The sequence below is a fragment of the Ursus americanus genome, chromosome X (assembly GCF_024610735.1).
Source record: "Ursus americanus isolate L20-20 chromosome X, mUrsAme1.1.p, whole genome shotgun sequence".
NCBI classification, from domain to species: domain Eukaryota; kingdom Metazoa; phylum Chordata; class Mammalia; order Carnivora; family Ursidae; genus Ursus; species Ursus americanus.
In genome coordinates, this window is record NC_142164.1 from 105,924,522 (window position 1) to 105,931,022 (window position 6,501).

Here is a 6,501-nt window from a genome sequence, read left to right on the forward strand (position 1 = left end):
CTCATTCTACATGAGACAAAGAAATGGCCAAAATTCCTTACTGATATTCTTAGCTTAAGAAGATTGAAAAACAATTAGCAGAAAAAAATATAGAGCTATCAATTCCCTATTTCTCACTCTTCTCTACCTTAATTCATGTACACCAGATAAAACCCACATTTTTATAAAGAAAAGCAAAGGTTAGGTCATTGCTGTGGAGGACCTTTTGCTCTGAAGGCCACAGGATCTGCACCATGGACTGTTGAGATCCTGGGTCCTCACTCACTTAAAGTACGTACTTTTTAAATTAATAATATAACAGTTGCTGATCTGATTCAAAATACAGGAGGTATTCTGTAAAACTCATATTTTCATGACCTGTGGATTTTTTGTTTTTTGAGAAAAGATATTTACTCCTAATCTTGGTACATTTCCGACTGTCCCTTGCTTGCCACCCTTCATACTTGTGCACCACCAAAAACTGCATGTAGAGAGCCCCAAAGGCTTGCTCAAGAGCTAAAGGCATTCACATTTGTGCCCTTGAATGACAGGAGAAAATAAGACTTCTACTGCCAATGCCTATGTTTATCTCTTCTTCCTAAACAGCAGCTATACCATTTTACTTGCCATCTCTTCTGGACCAACTGCTCCCCAGTTACCTACATAACCACATTGTAAAATAAGGATATTCATTCTGCATCTCATCCTGAAAAATTAGAAAGACCATCATTTTCAAATGAGAAAGTTTAAATTTTAAAAAATATGCAAAGCAGAATATAGTGATATGGATACATCTAAACAAAATTACCAGTGCTTCCCTAAGGCAAAATTGAAATGTAGTCACAGTTCACATCTATCTTCCTTCTTTCTCCCTTTTTATGCCTCTCTTTTACCAGTGGGAATATAGGTCCTCATGCTTTCCCTTGCCTGCCAGAGTCTCTCCATTAAATTATACTGTTCTAGCTTGCAGCCCTTGGACTTGGCCTCATATGTTGTTTGCCCTTCTCTTGTCAGAATTAGTTGTTCTGTGTCCTATGTCTCACTGTAACAATTTAACACATTAATTTATTTGAGTTTATGGACTAAAGACTATTGATGATTTAATACTTTAACCTTTTAAATTTATGTTAATAGGCATTCCATGGAAGATAACATTTTTTAACTCAAAGGGAGAATTAGTGCAATTTCAAGCCCTTCATTAGGTTGGTGGGAGCGATAGTTTGGAAAGGCAGGACAAGCTCTTGCCTGCTTTGTTTAGATATTAAGCTGTTCCTGTACAAATAGCAATTATTTTGATAAACACAAGAGAGATATGTTCAGGTTTTATAAGAGTACACTATAGCACATTTTCCATTGAAAAGAAAGAAATGTTTTTGTTAAAAGAAACTTTTCTACACTATCCTCCTTTTCATGAATTATTTTTCCAAAGGGAATAAAAGAAAAATCTCTTTTAGCTGCCTTCAGTTTCATAACCAGAGTATCCATTTTTGTTACACTCGATCAACTCTAATCATTACTTTGAAAACCCGAAATTTGTTAACACAGGTATGTAGCTCATCCTGCTGGCTCAATAAGTAGCAAATCAGTTCTACCATGTGTAGTAATGCTATGTTGATTGCTGCATGCAACTAATTTTTTTTTCCTTTTTGGCAGGAACTGGCTGATTGCTATTTCATCAAGGGAATGTGGTGGCAGCTTCAAGCTTAAAATATTTTGACATAATACAATAGTGACTCTCTTCACTTGATTCCAAGGCTGTCTGTTCCTTAGAAATGAATTTACTCAGGGCTATGGTTTGGGGGGTTCAGCTGAGTAGGGATTAAGTAAATTATTAATGGTTTTTATATGTCACTGGCAAAAATGCATCTATTAAATGCATGAAAATTTTACAGTTGAATCAGTAAGAATTGTCAATGAACATAAAGCATTGACAAATAGACATATCATTTGTCATCATAATACAGCTAATACTTCTGCCTTGACTTGGCACTGAACAAGACAGAATCTGCTGCACATTTTGAGACTGTAAAACTTCCTACCTTCTATATCTTATTACCTTTATCAAATTTCTGTGCTGAATCAGTATTTATAAAATATTACAAAAAGAATTTGATGTATAAGGCATGAAAATGACATGAACACAAAGCATCTTCCCCCAAAGAGACCTTGATAATTCATAGTTATTATTATTACTATTATTATTCTGAGACGAAATTTCAGCTTCATTAGTACCAGGATTAATAATTCATTAGTCCTGGGATTAATAAACCACCCAACTTTGTGTATTTGGTAGCTAGAGACTAAAAGTCAGGGTAGACTCCATCTATGTTGGCATTTTCTTTTGTTTTTTTTTACAATTTTTTTTATTTTAATGTTTTGTTATTATATTATGTTAGTCACCATACAGTACATCCCCGGTTTCCGATGTAAAGTTCGATGATTCATTAGTTGTGTATAACACCCAGTGCACCATGCAATACGTGCCCTCCTTACCACCCATCACCGGTCTATCCCATTCCCCCACCCCCCTCCCCTCTGAAGCCCTCAGTTTGTTTCTCATAGTCCATAGTCTCTCATGTTTCATTCCCCCTTCTGATTACCCCCCCTTTCTTTATCCCTTTCTTCCCCTACCGATCATCCTAGTTCTTATGTTCCATAGATGAGAGAAATCATATGATAGTTGTCTTTCTCTGCTTGACTTATTTCACTTAGCATTATCTCCTCCAGTGCCGTCCATGTTGTAGCAAATGTTGAGAACTCGTTCTTTCTAATAGCTGAGTAATATTCTATTGTATATATGGACCACAACTTCTTAATCCAGTCATCTGTTGAAGGGCATCTCGGTTCCTTCCACGCTTTGGCTATTGTGGACATTGCTGCTATGAACATTGGGGTGCATATGGCCCTTCTCTTCACTACGTCTGTATCTTTGGGGTAAATACCCAGTAGTGCAATGGCTGGGTCATAGGGTAGCTCAATTTTTAAAATTTTCTTAAACATTTAAAAATATCTTTTGGGCACAAATGGTATCAGTATGAAAACAATGTAGGAAAACAATGTGCATAGTTAATAAATATAGTTGTTAAATCCATTTTTAAATAAATTGAATTTTTAAATGAATGAATGATGAAATAAATGAGCAAGGAATGTATATAGAACTGTGTTCTGTCTACCAGGTAACATAACATAACATTCTTTTGGAAATGGCAGAAGGCCTTAACAATCTCCTAATCTAACTCCTAATATTACAGATAAGGAAATAGAGGTAAAATAATTTGCTTGATTATAATGTTAGTTGTCGGTGGCCCAAAACTCATAATGATTGCGCCTCTTTCCATGACAAACCAGATGGGCTTTCTCCAATATTTTTAGGCCCTCAGAGTTGCATAGAGCATTACAAAGAGCATGAACTTGAGAGGCAGACAGACCTGGCATTTGAGCTTAGTTTTGCATTTTCCAGCTGTATGTTCTTGAGCAAGTCATTTAATCTCAATCTTAATTTCTTATAAGTGATAGAACATCTACCTCACAGGGCTATGGTAAATGATATAACTGTGTAAAGTACCCAGCAAAGAGTAAACATGATTTGGTAATTCTCTTCTCTGCCTTGATATAGCACATTGTAAAAGCATTATATTAACACAGGGTATCAGTCAGTTCACTGAGCCTACGTAATTTACTTTTAATTCAAAACTAATACCAGAGCTGATCTTAAGATATCATTTGCTATCTGAAGGTGGGTAAGAATTTTATTTCCCCATGATAGGTAATCTCATTTCACTTTTTTCCCATCTAAGAAAATATAGGTAATGAATTGGTTATAGTATATATTGTTATGGATAACTTGAATTGTCTTATCTGTTTGAATTCTTTCCTACTAAAGTATATGAGAGCAGGTAAAATTGTCTCTCATTTGAGTTAGACATGGAAATTTTCTGAGAATTTTTTGTACTCCAGTCGTACCTCAGTCATACCATCGGCCTCAAACTGTTTGTCTCTTTTGGCCCCTTTCTTCTGTTTGCTAAGATTCTGTAGGAGAGTCTGTCATTGGGTACTGAGGGTGTTAAAAGCAAACAGCAATGTCTGTCTGACAGTCTCTTAGAAAAGAGATGTTGCATCTGGAGCAGGGATCCTAGATACAAGCCAAGGAAATTAAAAACAAGATAAAAGACCCAGGTCATCAATCATCTTTCCCAGTCATTTTTCTGGGAAAGTGGGTATTCAAGCATTTCTCCATCTTAGGAAATAAAATGAAGAATATCAGCGTGACTTTAGCTCATTTTATTTTCTTCATCTGAAAACAAAATATCTTGATGACAGAATGATTAAAACAAGAATTAGTGATTAATATGGGAGCTAAGGTGGTGGCACAGTAGGAGGACTCTAGGCTTGCCTTGCCTCTCAAACATAGCTAGATATCTTTCTGAATACCCAAGAAATTGATCTGAGGACTGACAGAACAAACTGCACAATTAGAGGGAGAGAAGAGGCCACATTGAGGAACATAGGAAGTGTGGAGATGTGTTTGGGGGAGAAAATGATTGTGGGTGCTGCAGAGGGAAGGGAGCCCTGTTTGCAAAGAAAGGTGAGAGAGAGTAGAGCACACAGGGATACATACAAGGAGAATACTTCCCCAAAGCCACTGGCTGGGATAATGAGAGAGCCTGATTTTTGTGGGTTTTTGCAACCAGTAAGGCTTAAAGACTGGTGATTTAGAGGTCTGTGGGCTTGGCTGGGATAGAGACCGGACGGCACTGCCCTACTCCTGGAGAGAAGGCAGGCAAGCAACCCTGGGGCAAATGTCATAATCTGAGGATTGTGTAAGGCACACAGAGAGAGACTGTTCATTCTTCTTGCATCTGTGAGAGATAGCATTTGCAGAGACACCTCTCCAGGGACAAAGCACCAGGTGGGCGCCATTTCTCTCTCCTGCCCCTCAGCATAGGTGCAGAGACACCTTCTGAGCGTGGCTAAACCAGACACTGGCTGTTTAGCCTGTTTTGCTTCAAATCCCATGCCCCTGCCCTCTGGTGTGACTGCCTTCTTGGTCAAACCTGCATCAGTTCCAGCATGGTGAGACCCTTCCCCAGAAGACCACTGCAGGTCCCCACCACACCAGGTCCCTAAAGTTTGGAGTTTTTAAATGTCAGCAGGCTTAGCTGGGATAGAGCCCAAAGTGCACTGTGCTGGTCCAGGCAGGTAAACAACCCAGAGGCAGATAGCATGAAAACAGCAATCTGAAAACACCTGGGATACATGAGAGGAAATTATTTGCTCTTCTGGGAGTGCTTCCCTGAGAGCAGCAAACATGGAGTCCCCTCTCTGGGGACAAAGATGCTGGCTGGCACATTTCCCTCCCCTGTCCCTCAGCATAAACCAATTTCAATAAATGGCGCAGCACCAACACTGGCTGCATAATCTGCTTACAACTAGTCCCACCTTCCTGTACTCTCTTGGTACTGCTTTTCTCAGGCAAGTGTGCTTAAGGGCCAGCACAGTGGGCCCCGTACCTAGGTCAGTAGAAATCCCAACATGCACCACGTCTATTGACCATAGAGTTCTGCAAGTCTTTAGGTCTAGTGGAAGTAGCGTCAGGTTTCATTTAATAAGCAGACCAGAGCACACCTGATTAAAACTCGCCACACTCTGGCTAAGATCCCCCACTGCAGGCAAGGAGAGCCTCTGCAGAGGACTGATTTGAGGGATAAAGTGGCTAAAACATAGCAGCAGAGCTCACACAGCACATACCAGAGGGATTCCCTGAAGTGCCTGGCCCTGGACACCATATGACCTCTTCCTTAAAAAGCCATTACTCTTGGAGGCAGGAAACATAATAGGTTTTCTTGACACAGAAAAGAGACCTAGACAAAATGACAAGATGGAGGAATTCACCCCAAAAGAAAAAACAAGAGGTCATGGCCAGAGATCTAATTGAAACAGATGTAAGTAATATGCCTTATGGAGAATTTAAAGTAACAATCATAAGGATACTCTCTGGGCTTGAGAAAAGCATGGAAGACACCAGGGAAACCCTAACTGCAGAGTTAAAAGGGTTGAAAAACAATTTAGAAATGAAAAATGCAACAACTGAAATTCAAAACCATCTGGATGTAATGATCACAAGGATGGAAGAAGCAGAGGAAGGGACAAATAAGTGATAAAGAATAATGGAAAATAATGAAGCTGAGAAAAAGAGAAAGACAACCTATGGATCATGGGAATAGACTTAAGGAACTCAGTCACTACATCAAACAAAATAACATTTGTATCATAGGAGTCTCAGAAAAAGAGTGAGAAAGGGGGGCAGAAGTTTTGTTTGAGGAAATAATAGCATAAAACTTCCCTAACCTGGAAAAGGAAACAAACATTCTGATCCAGGAGGCACAGAGAACTCCCATCAAAATCAACAAAAGCAGGCCAACACCAAGACATATTGTAGTTAAATTTGGAAAATAGAGTGACAAAGAAAAAATCCCGAAAGCAGCAAGACAAAAATCCCTAACTTACAAGGGAAGACCCATT